This window comes from Anomaloglossus baeobatrachus, unplaced genomic scaffold, assembly GCF_048569485.1.
Source record: "Anomaloglossus baeobatrachus isolate aAnoBae1 unplaced genomic scaffold, aAnoBae1.hap1 Scaffold_3377, whole genome shotgun sequence".
Classification (NCBI taxonomy): Eukaryota; Metazoa; Chordata; class Amphibia; order Anura; family Aromobatidae; genus Anomaloglossus; species Anomaloglossus baeobatrachus.
The window spans coordinates 46056-60026 of record NW_027442751.1 but is presented as its reverse complement, the minus strand read 5'-3'; the positions used below and the strand labels follow the sequence as shown (position 1 = coordinate 60026).

The window sequence follows — 13971 nt, the reverse complement described above, 5'->3', positions numbered from 1 at the left end:
GGCCTCGAGTGGCACCCTGGCCTATGCCGGACACATCTTAGGGAGAGAGAGCGAGAGGGAGACAAACCCACGCCTACACAAGACATTTTGTCACCCAAGCCAACCCTTGAAAAGGCTGCTTTGCAGAGCCAAAACAAGAAGAATGGTGCGTTTTGCAGCCGCCGCCCACTGCAATGAATCTGAATAACTCCTCCTTTAGGGCGCAAGCAACTCCCCTCCCCCTTGCAGTCTTTCCAATTCACGATACAAAAAGACGGAGAGGACAGGTTGCCTGACTTTCCGTCACTGCCACCCTTTGCCATCCTTACCCGTAGAAAGCCCTTTCATCATCCCCAAACCCTAATCTTTTCCCTTTCCTTCCCAGCCCCCAAACCCTGCCCTCTGTACCTTTCTCACCACCCGCTTCCCTTCTCCTGTCATCCCCCTACCACCCGGGAAAAAAAGAGATTGCCCCCTCCTTCCACTAGCCCACCCTCCCACCCAAAGAACAACTTCTTCTGAGCAGCTTGTTTTCTAGGCAGCAGCGCTATTGTGATGTCATCGGGGGGCATTGTGACAAGCTGCCAGTGTTCCGTCTCTTCATGTTGTGCACAGTTCAAACGGAAAATACATCAACAGGCAGACTACAGAAAAGCTTACTATCAAAGGTTAGAGGGGGGCTTTCTCAGAGGGCTTTTTACAGTTTTTCTATTCCCAATTAGCCGTTTAAGTGTACTTATTGAAAGTAGTAATTCTTTCATAGGCCGCCCTTTCTTAGTATTTGACGTTCCTTATATTGCGGTATGAGGCTTCGCAGTAGGTTGCAAACATTCATCACCCATGACTGTCCCCAATTGAGCTCAGAAGCTCAATGTCTATCATGACCTCTCTTTTAGAATGTCCAAGAGCAAGCAAACTATTCCTCCAGGAGAGGGCGCCAACAGACTACTAAAGAGATCATCATTACTCAAAGAAAACCCCAAAAACCAATGCATGATAGGAATAAACAGGTAACTTTCTTTGGAGTGGAAGCGGAGAGATCGCACCAGATGCCAATTCTAGATGTTATCACACCTGTGGTCACTGCAGCAGCAGGTGAATCCACTTTGTCCAAAAGGGATCTATTCCATTCAATTGCAAATGATCTAGATAAGACAGAGAACTGCAGCACGGGGACATAGCCGAGTTGGTCAGGTTGAGTGGTGATGAGTTTGCTATTTGGATGAATAAAGAAAGTCAAAAGTGTGAAAGATAAAAAACAAAAGGAGGAAGTGTGAAAAGTGAATGGGCCAAATTGAGGTGCATATGAAGACGTATGCTTTCTTCCAATTCATTAAATCGGGCTAATATGAATCAGGTGAATTGAGTTCTGCTTTTGGAAACTGGGTTAAGAAGGGGTGCACCGTTCCTGGAGGTACTGCAATACCAGGTCAATGCGTGGAGTGGACAGAGCAAGCTCTTTTTCCATCTCCCTGTTCTAAAAATCCATTTAATATATGGTCCCCAGATAGGGGACGTATCAGATATTAAACTGATAAGAACAGATACTACACTTGATCTTAGCCAAAAGGCCGAGAAGCGATAACCAGAATTGGTTTGGGCCTCGAGTGGCACCCTGGCCTATGCCGGACACATCTTAGGGAGAGAGAGCGAGAGGGAGACAAACCCACGCCTACACAAGACATTTTGTCACCCAAGCCAACCCTTGAAAAGGCTGCTTTGCAGAGCCAAAACAAGAAGAATGGTGCGTTTTGCAGCCGCCGCCCACTGCAATGAATCTGAATAACTCCTCCTTTAGGGCGCAAGCAACTCCCCTCCCCCTTGCAGTCTTTCCAATTCACGATACAAAAAGACGGACAGGACAGGTTGCCTGACTTTCCGTCACTGCCACCCTTTGCCATCCTTACCCGTAGAAAGCCCTTTCATCATCCCCAAACCCTAATCTTTTCCCTTTCCTTCCCAGCCCCCAAACCCTGCCCTCTGTACCTTTCTCACCACCCGCTTCCCTTCTCCTGTCATCCCCCTACCACCCGGGAAAAAAAGAGATTGCCCCCTCCTTCCACTAGCCCACCCTCCCACCCAAAGAACAACTTCTTCTGCGCAGCTTGTTTTCTAGGCAGCAGCGCTATTGTGATGTCATCGGGGGGCATTGTGACAAGCCGCCAGTGTTCCGTCTCTTCATGTTGTGCACAGTTCAAACGGAAAATACATCAACAGGCAGACTACAGAAAAGCTTACTATCAAAGGTTAGAGGGGGGCTTTCTCAGAGGGCTTTTTACAGTTTTTCTATTCCCAATTAGCCGTTTAAGTGTACTTATTGAAAGTAGTAATTCTTTCATAGGCCGCCCTTTCTTAGTATTTGACGTTCCTTATATTGCGGTATGAGGCTTCGCAGTAGGTTGCAAACATTCATCACCCATGACTGTCCCCAATTGAGCTCAGAAGCTCAATGTCTATCATGACCTCTCTTTTAGAATGTCCAAGAGCAAGCAAACTATTCCTCCAGGAGAGGGCGCCAACAGACTACTAAAGAGATCATCATTACTCAAAGAAAACCCCAAAAACCAATGCATGATAGGAATAAACAGGTAACTTTCTTTGGAGTGGAAGCGGAGAGATCGCACCAGATGCCAATTCTAGATGTTATCACACCTGTGGTCACTGCAGCAGCAGGTGAATCCACTTTGTCCAAAAGGGATCTATTCCATTCAATTGCAAATGATCTAGATAAGACAGAGAACTGCAGCACGGGGACATAGCCGAGTTGGTCAGGTTGAGTGGTGATGAGTTTGCTATTTGGATGAATAAAGAAAGTCAAAAGTGTGAAAGATAAAAAACAAAAGGAGGAAGTGTGAAAAGTGAATGGGCCAAATTGAGGTGCATATGAAGACGTATGCTTTCTTCCAATTCATTAAATCGGGCTAATATGAATCAGGTGAATTGAGTTCTGCTTTTGGAAACTGGGTTAAGAAGGGGTGCACCGTTCCTGGAGGTACTGCAATACCAGGTCAATGCGTGGAGTGGACAGAGCAAGCTCTTTTTCCATCTCCCTGTTCTAAAAATCCATTTAATATATGGTCCCCAGATAGGGGACGTATCAGATATTAAACTGATAAGAACAGATACTACACTTGATCTTAGCCAAAAGGCCGAGAAGCGATAACCAGAATTGGTTTGGGCCTCGAGTGGCACCCTGGCCTATGCCGGACACATCTTAGGGAGAGAGAGCGAGAGGGAGACAAACCCACGCCTACACAAGACATTTTGTCACCCAAGCCAACCCTTGAAAAGGCTGCTTTGCAGAGCCAAAACAAGAAGAATGGTGCGTTTTGCAGCCGCCGCCCACTGCAATGAATCTGAATAACTCCTCCTTTAGGGCGCAAGCAACTCCCCTCCCCCTTGCAGTCTTTCCAATTCACGATACAAAAAGACGGACAGGACAGGTTGCCTGACTTTCCGTCACTGCCACCCTTTGCCATCCTTACCCGTAGAAAGCCCTTTCATCATCCCCAAACCCTAATCTTTTCCCTTTCCTTCCCAGCCCCCAAACCCTGCCCTCTGTACCTTTCTCACCACCCGCTTCCCTTCTCCTGTCATCCCCCTACCACCCGGGAAAAAAAGAGATTGCCCCCTCCTTCCACTAGCCCACCCTCCCACCCAAAGAACAACTTCTTCTGCGCAGCTTGTTTTCTAGGCAGCAGCGCTATTGTGATGTCATCGGGGGGCATTGTGACAAGCCGCCAGTGTTCCGTCTCTTCATGTTGTGCACAGTTCAAACGGAAAATACATCAACAGGCAGACTACAGAAAAGCTTACTATCAAAGGTTAGAGGGGGGCTTTCTCAGAGGGCTTTTTACAGTTTTTCTATTCCCAATTAGCCGTTTAAGTGTACTTATTGAAAGTAGTAATTCTTTCATAGGCCGCCCTTTCTTAGTATTTGACGTTCCTTATATTGCGGTATGAGGCTTCGCAGTAGGTTGCAAACATTCATCACCCATGACTGTCCCCAATTGAGCTCAGAAGCTCAATGTCTATCATGACCTCTCTTTTAGAATGTCCAAGAGCAAGCAAACTATTCCTCCAGGAGAGGGCGCCAACAGACTACTAAAGAGATCATCATTACTCAAAGAAAACCCCAAAAACCAATGCATGATAGGAATAAACAGGTAACTTTCTTTGGAGTGGAAGCGGAGAGATCGCACCAGATGCCAATTCTAGATGTTATCACACCTGTGGTCACTGCAGCAGCAGGTGAATCCACTTTGTCCAAAAGGGATCTATTCCATTCAATTGCAAATGATCTAGATAAGACAGAGAACTGCAGCACGGGGACATAGCCGAGTTGGTCAGGTTGAGTGGTGATGAGTTTGCTATTTGGATGAATAAAGAAAGTCAAAAGTGTGAAAGATAAAAAACAAAAGGAGGAAGTGTGAAAAGTGAATGGGCCAAATTGAGGTGCATATGAAGACGTATGCTTTCTTCCAATTCATTAAATCGGGCTAATATGAATCAGGTGAATTGAGTTCTGCTTTTGGAAACTGGGTTAAGAAGGGGTGCACCGTTCCTGGAGGTACTGCAATACCAGGTCAATGCGTGGAGTGGACAGAGCAAGCTCTTTTTCCATCTCCCTGTTCTAAAAATCCATTTAATATATGGTCCCCAGATAGGGGACGTATCAGATATTAAACTGATAAGAACAGATACTACACTTGATCTTAGCCAAAAGGCCGAGAAGCGATAACCAGAATTGGTTTGGGCCTCGAGTGGCACCCTGGCCTATGCCGGACACATCTTAGGGAGAGAGAGCGAGAGGGAGACAAACCCACGCCTACACAAGACATTTTGTCACCCAAGCCAACCCTTGAAAAGGCTGCTTTGCAGAGCCAAAACAAGAAGAATGGTGCGTTTTGCAGCCGCCGCCCACTGCAATGAATCTGAATAACTCCTCCTTTAGGGCGCAAGCAACTCCCCTCCCCCTTGCAGTCTTTCCAATTCACGATACAAAAAGACGGACAGGACAGGTTGCCTGACTTTCCGTCACTGCCACCCTTTGCCATCCTTACCCGTAGAAAGCCCTTTCATCATCCCCAAACCCTAATCTTTTCCCTTTCCTTCCCAGCCCCCAAACCCTGCCCTCTGTACCTTTCTCACCACCCGCTTCCCTTCTCCTGTCATCCCCCTACCACCCGGGAAAAAAAGAGATTGCCCCCTCCTTCCACTAGCCCACCCTCCCACCCAAAGAACAACTTCTTCTGCGCAGCTTGTTTTCTAGGCAGCAGCGCTATTGTGATGTCATCGGGGGGCATTGTGACAAGCCGCCAGTGTTCCGTCTCTTCATGTTGTGCACAGTTCAAACGGAAAATACATCAACAGGCAGACTACAGAAAAGCTTACTATCAAAGGTTAGAGGGGGGCTTTCTCAGAGGGCTTTTTACAGTTTTTCTATTCCCAATTAGCCGTTTAAGTGTACTTATTGAAAGTAGTAATTCTTTCATAGGCCGCCCTTTCTTAGTATTTGACGTTCCTTATATTGCGGTATGAGGCTTCGCAGTAGGTTGCAAACATTCATCACCCATGACTGTCCCCAATTGAGCTCAGAAGCTCAATGTCTATCATGACCTCTCTTTTAGAATGTCCAAGAGCAAGCAAACTATTCCTCCAGGAGAGGGCGCCAACAGACTACTAAAGAGATCATCATTACTCAAAGAAAACCCCAAAAACCAATGCATGATAGGAATAAACAGGTAACTTTCTTTGGAGTGGAAGCGGAGAGATCGCACCAGATGCCAATTCTAGATGTTATCACACCTGTGGTCACTGCAGCAGCAGGTGAATCCACTTTGTCCAAAAGGGATCTATTCCATTCAATTGCAAATGATCTAGATAAGACAGAGAACTGCAGCACGGGGACATAGCCGAGTTGGTCAGGTTGAGTGGTGATGAGTTTGCTATTTGGATGAATAAAGAAAGTCAAAAGTGTGAAAGATAAAAAACAAAAGGAGGAAGTGTGAAAAGTGAATGGGCCAAATTGAGGTGCATATGAAGACGTATGCTTTCTTCCAATTCATTAAATCGGGCTAATATGAATCAGGTGAATTGAGTTCTGCTTTTGGAAACTGGGTTAAGAAGGGGTGCACCGTTCCTGGAGGTACTGCAATACCAGGTCAATGCGTGGAGTGGACAGAGCAAGCTCTTTTTCCATCTCCCTGTTCTAAAAATCCATTTAATATATGGTCCCCAGATAGGGGACGTATCAGATATTAAACTGATAAGAACAGATACTACACTTGATCTTAGCCAAAAGGCCGAGAAGCGATAACCAGAATTGGTTTGGGCCTCGAGTGGCACCCTGGCCTATGCCGGACACATCTTAGGGAGAGAGAGCGAGAGGGAGACAAACCCACGCCTACACAAGACATTTTGTCACCCAAGCCAACCCTTGAAAAGGCTGCTTTGCAGAGCCAAAACAAGAAGAATGGTGCGTTTTGCAGCCGCCGCCCACTGCAATGAATCTGAATAACTCCTCCTTTAGGGCGCAAGCAACTCCCCTCCCCCTTGCAGTCTTTCCAATTCACGATACAAAAAGACGGACAGGACAGGTTGCCTGACTTTCCGTCACTGCCACCCTTTGCCATCCTTACCCGTAGAAAGCCCTTTCATCATCCCCAAACCCTAATCTTTTCCCTTTCCTTCCCAGCCCCCAAACCCTGCCCTCTGTACCTTTCTCACCACCCGCTTCCCTTCTCCTGTCATCCCCCTACCACCCGGGAAAAAAAGAGATTGCCCCCTCCTTCCACTAGCCCACCCTCCCACCCAAAGAACAACTTCTTCTGCGCAGCTTGTTTTCTAGGCAGCAGCGCTATTGTGATGTCATCGGGGGGCATTGTGACAAGCCGCCAGTGTTCCGTCTCTTCATGTTGTGCACAGTTCAAACGGAAAATACATCAACAGGCAGACTACAGAAAAGCTTACTATCAAAGGTTAGAGGGGGGCTTTCTCAGAGGGCTTTTTACAGTTTTTCTATTCCCAATTAGCCGTTTAAGTGTACTTATTGAAAGTAGTAATTCTTTCATAGGCTGCCCTTTCTTAGTATTTGACGTTCCTTATATTGCGGTATGAGGCTTCGCAGTAGGTTGCAAACATTCATCACCCATGACTGTCCCCAATTGAGCTCAGAAGCTCAATGTCTATCATGACCTCTCTTTTAGAATGTCCAAGAGCAAGCAAACTATTCCTCCAGGAGAGGGCGCCAACAGACTACTAAAGAGATCATCATTACTCAAAGAAAACCCCAAAAACCAATGCATGATAGGAATAAACAGGTAACTTTCTTTGGAGTGGAAGCGGAGAGATCGCACCAGATGCCAATTCTAGATGTTATCACACCTGTGGTCACTGCAGCAGCAGGTGAATCCACTTTGTCCAAAAGGGATCTATTCCATTCAATTGCAAATGATCTAGATAAGACAGAGAACTGCAGCACGGGGACATAGCCGAGTTGGTCAGGTTGAGTGGTGATGAGTTTGCTATTTGGATGAATAAAGAAAGTCAAAAGTGTGAAAGATAAAAAACAAAAGGAGGAAGTGTGAAAAGTGAATGGGCCAAATTGAGGTGCATATGAAGACGTATGCTTTCTTCCAATTCATTAAATCGGGCTAATATGAATCAGGTGAATTGAGTTCTGCTTTTGGAAACTGGGTTAAGAAGGGGTGCACCGTTCCTGGAGGTACTGCAATACCAGGTCAATGCGTGGAGTGGACAGAGCAAGCTCTTTTTCCATCTCCCTGTTCTAAAAATCCATTTAATATATGGTCCCCAGATAGGGGACGTATCAGATATTAAACTGATAAGAACAGATACTACACTTGATCTTAGCCAAAAGGCCGAGAAGCGATAACCAGAATTGGTTTGGGCCTCGAGTGGCACCCTGGCCTATGCCGGACACATCTTAGGGAGAGAGAGCGAGAGGGAGACAAACCCACGCCTACACAAGACATTTTGTCACCCAAGCCAACCCTTGAAAAGGCTGCTTTGCAGAGCCAAAACAAGAAGAATGGTGCGTTTTGCAGCCGCCGCCCACTGCAATGAATCTGAATAACTCCTCCTTTAGGGCGCAAGCAACTCCCCTCCCCCTTGCAGTCTTTCCAATTCACGATACAAAAAGACGGACAGGACAGGTTGCCTGACTTTCCGTCACTGCCACCCTTTGCCATCCTTACCCGTAGAAAGCCCTTTCATCATCCCCAAACCCTAATCTTTTCCCTTTCCTTCCCAGCCCCCAAACCCTGCCCTCTGTACCTTTCTCACCACCCGCTTCCCTTCTCCTGTCATCCCCCTACCACCCGGGAAAAAAAGAGATTGCCCCCTCCTTCCACTAGCCCACCCTCCCACCCAAAGAACAACTTCTTCTGCGCAGCTTGTTTTCTAGGCAGCAGCGCTATTGTGATGTCATCGGGGGGCATTGTGACAAGCCGCCAGTGTTCCGTCTCTTCATGTTGTGCACAGTTCAAACGGAAAATACATCAACAGGCAGACTACAGAAAAGCTTACTATCAAAGGTTAGAGGGGGGCTTTCTCAGAGGGCTTTTTACAGTTTTTCTATTCCCAATTAGCCGTTTAAGTGTACTTATTGAAAGTAGTAATTCTTTCATAGGCCGCCCTTTCTTAGTATTTGACGTTCCTTATATTGCGGTATGAGGCTTCGCAGTAGGTTGCAAACATTCATCACCCATGACTGTCCCCAATTGAGCTCAGAAGCTCAATGTCTATCATGACCTCTCTTTTAGAATGTCCAAGAGCAAGCAAACTATTCCTCCAGGAGAGGGCGCCAACAGACTACTAAAGAGATCATCATTACTCAAAGAAAACCCCAAAAACCAATGCATGATAGGAATAAACAGGTAACTTTCTTTGGAGTGGAAGCGGAGAGATCGCACCAGATGCCAATTCTAGATGTTATCACACCTGTGGTCACTGCAGCAGCAGGTGAATCCACTTTGTCCAAAAGGGATCTATTCCATTCAATTGCAAATGATCTAGATAAGACAGAGAACTGCAGCACGGGGACATAGCCGAGTTGGTCAGGTTGAGTGGTGATGAGTTTGCTATTTGGATGAATAAAGAAAGTCAAAAGTGTGAAAGATAAAAAACAAAAGGAGGAAGTGTGAAAAGTGAATGGGCCAAATTGAGGTGCATATGAAGACGTATGCTTTCTTCCAATTCATTAAATCGGGCTAATATGAATCAGGTGAATTGAGTTCTGCTTTTGGAAACTGGGTTAAGAAGGGGTGCACCGTTCCTGGAGGTACTGCAATACCAGGTCAATGCGTGGAGTGGACAGAGCAAGCTCTTTTTCCATCTCCCTGTTCTAAAAATCCATTTAATATATGGTCCCCAGATAGGGGACGTATCAGATATTAAACTGATAAGAACAGATACTACACTTGATCTTAGCCAAAAGGCCGAGAAGCGATAACCAGAATTGGTTTGGGCCTCGAGTGGCACCCTGGCCTATGCCGGACACATCTTAGGGAGAGAGAGCGAGAGGGAGACAAACCCACGCCTACACAAGACATTTTGTCACCCAAGCCAACCCTTGAAAAGGCTGCTTTGCAGAGCCAAAACAAGAAGAATGGTGCGTTTTGCAGCCGCCGCCCACTGCAATGAATCTGAATAACTCCTCCTTTAGGGCGCAAGCAACTCCCCTCCCCCTTGCAGTCTTTCCAATTCACGATACAAAAAGACGGACAGGACAGGTTGCCTGACTTTCCGTCACTGCCACCCTTTGCCATCCTTACCCGTAGAAAGCCCTTTCATCATCCCCAAACCCTAATCTTTTCCCTTTCCTTCCCAGCCCCCAAACCCTGCCCTCTGTACCTTTCTCACCACCCGCTTCCCTTCTCCTGTCATCCCCCTACCACCCGGGAAAAAAAGAGATTGCCCCCTCCTTCCACTAGCCCACCCTCCCACCCAAAGAACAACTTCTTCTGCGCAGCTTGTTTTCTAGGCAGCAGCGCTATTGTGATGTCATCGGGGGGCATTGTGACAAGCCGCCAGTGTTCCGTCTCTTCATGTTGTGCACAGTTCAAACGGAAAATACATCAACAGGCAGACTACAGAAAAGCTTACTATCAAAGGTTAGAGGGGGGCTTTCTCAGAGGGCTTTTTACAGTTTTTCTATTCCCAATTAGCCGTTTAAGTGTACTTATTGAAAGTAGTAATTCTTTCATAGGCCGCCCTTTCTTAGTATTTGACGTTCCTTATATTGCGGTATGAGGCTTCGCAGTAGGTTGCAAACATTCATCACCCATGACTGTCCCCAATTGAGCTCAGAAGCTCAATGTCTATCATGACCTCTCTTTTAGAATGTCCAAGAGCAAGCAAACTATTCCTCCAGGAGAGGGCGCCAACAGACTACTAAAGAGATCATCATTACTCAAAGAAAACCCCAAAAACCAATGCATGATAGGAATAAACAGGTAACTTTCTTTGGAGTGGAAGCGGAGAGATCGCACCAGATGCCAATTCTAGATGTTATCACACCTGTGGTCACTGCAGCAGCAGGTGAATCCACTTTGTCCAAAAGGGATCTATTCCATTCAATTGCAAATGATCTAGATAAGACAGAGAACTGCAGCACGGGGACATAGCCGAGTTGGTCAGGTTGAGTGGTGATGAGTTTGCTATTTGGATGAATAAAGAAAGTCAAAAGTGTGAAAGATAAAAAACAAAAGGAGGAAGTGTGAAAAGTGAATGGGCCAAATTGAGGTGCATATGAAGACGTATGCTTTCTTCCAATTCATTAAATCGGGCTAATATGAATCAGGTGAATTGAGTTCTGCTTTTGGAAACTGGGTTAAGAAGGGGTGCACCGTTCCTGGAGGTACTGCAATACCAGGTCAATGCGTGGAGTGGACAGAGCAAGCTCTTTTTCCATCTCCCTGTTCTAAAAATCCATTTAATATATGGTCCCCAGATAGGGGACGTATCAGATATTAAACTGATAAGAACAGATACTACACTTGATCTTAGCCAAAAGGCCGAGAAGCGATAACCAGAATTGGTTTGGGCCTCGAGTGGCACCCTGGCCTATGCCGGACACATCTTAGGGAGAGAGAGCGAGAGGGAGACAAACCCACGCCTACACAAGACATTTTGTCACCCAAGCCAACCCTTGAAAAGGCTGCTTTGCAGAGCCAAAACAAGAAGAATGGTGCGTTTTGCAGCCGCCGCCCACTGCAATGAATCTGAATAACTCCTCCTTTAGGGCGCAAGCAACTCCCCTCCCCCTTGCAGTCTTTCCAATTCACGATACAAAAAGACGGACAGGACAGGTTGCCTGACTTTCCGTCACTGCCACCCTTTGCCATCCTTACCCGTAGAAAGCCCTTTCATCATCCCCAAACCCTAATCTTTTCCCTTTCCTTCCCAGCCCCCAAACCCTGCCCTCTGTACCTTTCTCACCACCCGCTTCCCTTCTCCTGTCATCCCCCTACCACCCGGGAAAAAAAGAGATTGCCCCCTCCTTCCACTAGCCCACCCTCCCACCCAAAGAACAACTTCTTCTGCGCAGCTTGTTTTCTAGGCAGCAGCGCTATTGTGATGTCATCGGGGGGCATTGTGACAAGCCGCCAGTGTTCCGTCTCTTCATGTTGTGCACAGTTCAAACGGAAAATACATCAACAGGCAGACTACAGAAAAGCTTACTATCAAAGGTTAGAGGGGGGCTTTCTCAGAGGGCTTTTTACAGTTTTTCTATTCCCAATTAGCCGTTTAAGTGTACTTATTGAAAGTAGTAATTCTTTCATAGGCCGCCCTTTCTTAGTATTTGACGTTCCTTATATTGCGGTATGAGGCTTCGCAGTAGGTTGCAAACATTCATCACCCATGACTGTCCCCAATTGAGCTCAGAAGCTCAATGTCTATCATGACCTCTCTTTTAGAATGTCCAAGAGCAAGCAAACTATTCCTCCAGGAGAGGGCGCCAACAGACTACTAAAGAGATCATCATTACTCAAAGAAAACCCCAAAAACCAATGCATGATAGGAATAAACAGGTAACTTTCTTTGGAGTGGAAGCGGAGAGATCGCACCAGATGCCAATTCTAGATGTTATCACACCTGTGGTCACTGCAGCAGCAGGTGAATCCACTTTGTCCAAAAGGGATCTATTCCATTCAATTGCAAATGATCTAGATAAGACAGAGAACTGCAGCACGGGGACATAGCCGAGTTGGTCAGGTTGAGTGGTGATGAGTTTGCTATTTGGATGAATAAAGAAAGTCAAAAGTGTGAAAGATAAAAAACAAAAGGAGGAAGTGTGAAAAGTGAATGGGCCAAATTGAGGTGCATATGAAGACGTATGCTTTCTTCCAATTCATTAAATCGGGCTAATATGAATCAGGTGAATTGAGTTCTGCTTTTGGAAACTGGGTTAAGAAGGGGTGCACCGTTCCTGGAGGTACTGCAATACCAGGTCAATGCGTGGAGTGGACAGAGCAAGCTCTTTTTCCATCTCCCTGTTCTAAAAATCCATTTAATATATGGTCCCCAGATAGGGGACGTATCAGATATTAAACTGATAAGAACAGATACTACACTTGATCTTAGCCAAAAGGCCGAGAAGCGATAACCAGAATTGGTTTGGGCCTCGAGTGGCACCCTGGCCTATGCCGGACACATCTTAGGGAGAGAGAGCGAGAGGGAGACAAACCCACGCCTACACAAGACATTTTGTCACCCAAGCCAACCCTTGAAAAGGCTGCTTTGCAGAGCCAAAACAAGAAGAATGGTGCGTTTTGCAGCCGCCGCCCACTGCAATGAATCTGAATAACTCCTCCTTTAGGGCGCAAGCAACTCCCCTCCCCCTTGCAGTCTTTCCAATTCACGATACAAAAAGACGGACAGGACAGGTTGCCTGACTTTCCGTCACTGCCACCCTTTGCCATCCTTACCCGTAGAAAGCCCTTTCATCATCCCCAAACCCTAATCTTTTCCCTTTCCTTCCCAGCCCCCAAACCCTGCCCTCTGTACCTTTCTCACCACCCGCTTCCCTTCTCCTGTCATCCCCCTACCACCCGGGAAAAAAAGAGATTGCCCCCTCCTTCCACTAGCCCACCCTCCCACCCAAAGAACAACTTCTTCTGCGCAGCTTGTTTTCTAGGCAGCAGCGCTATTGTGATGTCATCGGGGGGCATTGTGACAAGCCGCCAGTGTTCCGTCTCTTCATGTTGTGCACAGTTCAAACGGAAAATACATCAACAGGCAGACTACAGAAAAGCTTACTATCAAAGGTTAGAGGGGGGCTTTCTCAGAGGGCTTTTTACAGTTTTTCTATTCCCAATTAGCCGTTTAAGTGTACTTATTGAAAGTAGTAATTCTTTCATAGGCCGCCCTTTCTTAGTATTTGACGTTCCTTATATTGCGGTATGAGGCTTCGCAGTAGGTTGCAAACATTCATCACCCATGACTGTCCCCAATTGAGCTCAGAAGCTCAATGTCTATCATGACCTCTCTTTTAGAATGTCCAAGAGCAAGCAAACTATTCCTCCAGGAGAGGGCGCCAACAGACTACTAAAGAGATCATCATTACTCAAAGAAAACCCCAAAAACCAATGCATGATAGGAATAAACAGGTAACTTTCTTTGGAGTGGAAGCGGAGAGATCGCACCAGATGCCAATTCTAGATGTTATCACACCTGTGGTCACTGCAGCAGCAGGTGAATCCACTTTGTCCAAAAGGGATCTATTCCATTCAATTGCAAATGATCTAGATAAGACAGAGAACTGCAGCACGGGGACATAGCCGAGTTGGTCAGGTTGAGTGGTGATGAGTTTGCTATTTGGATGAATAAAGAAAGTCAAAAGTGTGAAAGATAAAAAACAAAAGGAGGAAGTGTGAAAAGTGAATGGGCCAAATTGAGGTGCATATGAAGACGTATGCTTTCTTCCAATTCATTAAATCGGGCTAATATGAATCAGGTGAATTGAGT

The 13971-nt window shown here is 46.3% G+C and overlaps 8 non-coding genes across 8 annotated transcripts; all 8 read right to left on the bottom strand.

Moving 5' to 3' along the window:
• Nucleotides 1-1371: 1371 nt before the first annotated feature.
• Nucleotides 1372-1562, bottom strand: LOC142271601 (U2 spliceosomal RNA). Its single transcript, XR_012736634.1, has one exon. It is a non-coding gene; the product is annotated as a U2 spliceosomal RNA (small nuclear RNA).
• A 1387-nt stretch (nt 1563-2949) lies between these two features.
• Nucleotides 2950-3140, bottom strand: LOC142271600 (U2 spliceosomal RNA). Its single transcript, XR_012736633.1, has one exon. It is a non-coding gene; the product is annotated as a U2 spliceosomal RNA (small nuclear RNA).
• A 1387-nt stretch (nt 3141-4527) lies between these two features.
• Nucleotides 4528-4718, bottom strand: LOC142271599 (U2 spliceosomal RNA). The gene has a single exon (XR_012736632.1). It is a non-coding gene; the product is annotated as a U2 spliceosomal RNA (small nuclear RNA).
• Nucleotides 4719-6105: 1387 nt separating this feature from the next.
• Nucleotides 6106-6296, bottom strand: LOC142271598 (U2 spliceosomal RNA). Its single transcript, XR_012736631.1, has one exon. It is a non-coding gene; the product is annotated as a U2 spliceosomal RNA (small nuclear RNA).
• A 1387-nt stretch (nt 6297-7683) lies between these two features.
• On the bottom strand, nt 7684-7874 carry LOC142271597 (U2 spliceosomal RNA). The gene has a single exon (XR_012736630.1). It is a non-coding gene; the product is annotated as a U2 spliceosomal RNA (small nuclear RNA).
• A 1387-nt stretch (nt 7875-9261) lies between these two features.
• LOC142271594 (U2 spliceosomal RNA) lies at nt 9262-9452 on the bottom strand. The gene has a single exon (XR_012736628.1). It is a non-coding gene; the product is annotated as a U2 spliceosomal RNA (small nuclear RNA).
• A 1387-nt stretch (nt 9453-10839) lies between these two features.
• LOC142271593 (U2 spliceosomal RNA) lies at nt 10840-11030 on the bottom strand. Its single transcript, XR_012736627.1, has one exon. It is a non-coding gene; the product is annotated as a U2 spliceosomal RNA (small nuclear RNA).
• A 1387-nt stretch (nt 11031-12417) lies between these two features.
• LOC142271592 (U2 spliceosomal RNA) lies at nt 12418-12608 on the bottom strand. The gene has a single exon (XR_012736626.1). It is a non-coding gene; the product is annotated as a U2 spliceosomal RNA (small nuclear RNA).
• Nucleotides 12609-13971: the final 1363 nt, after the last annotated feature.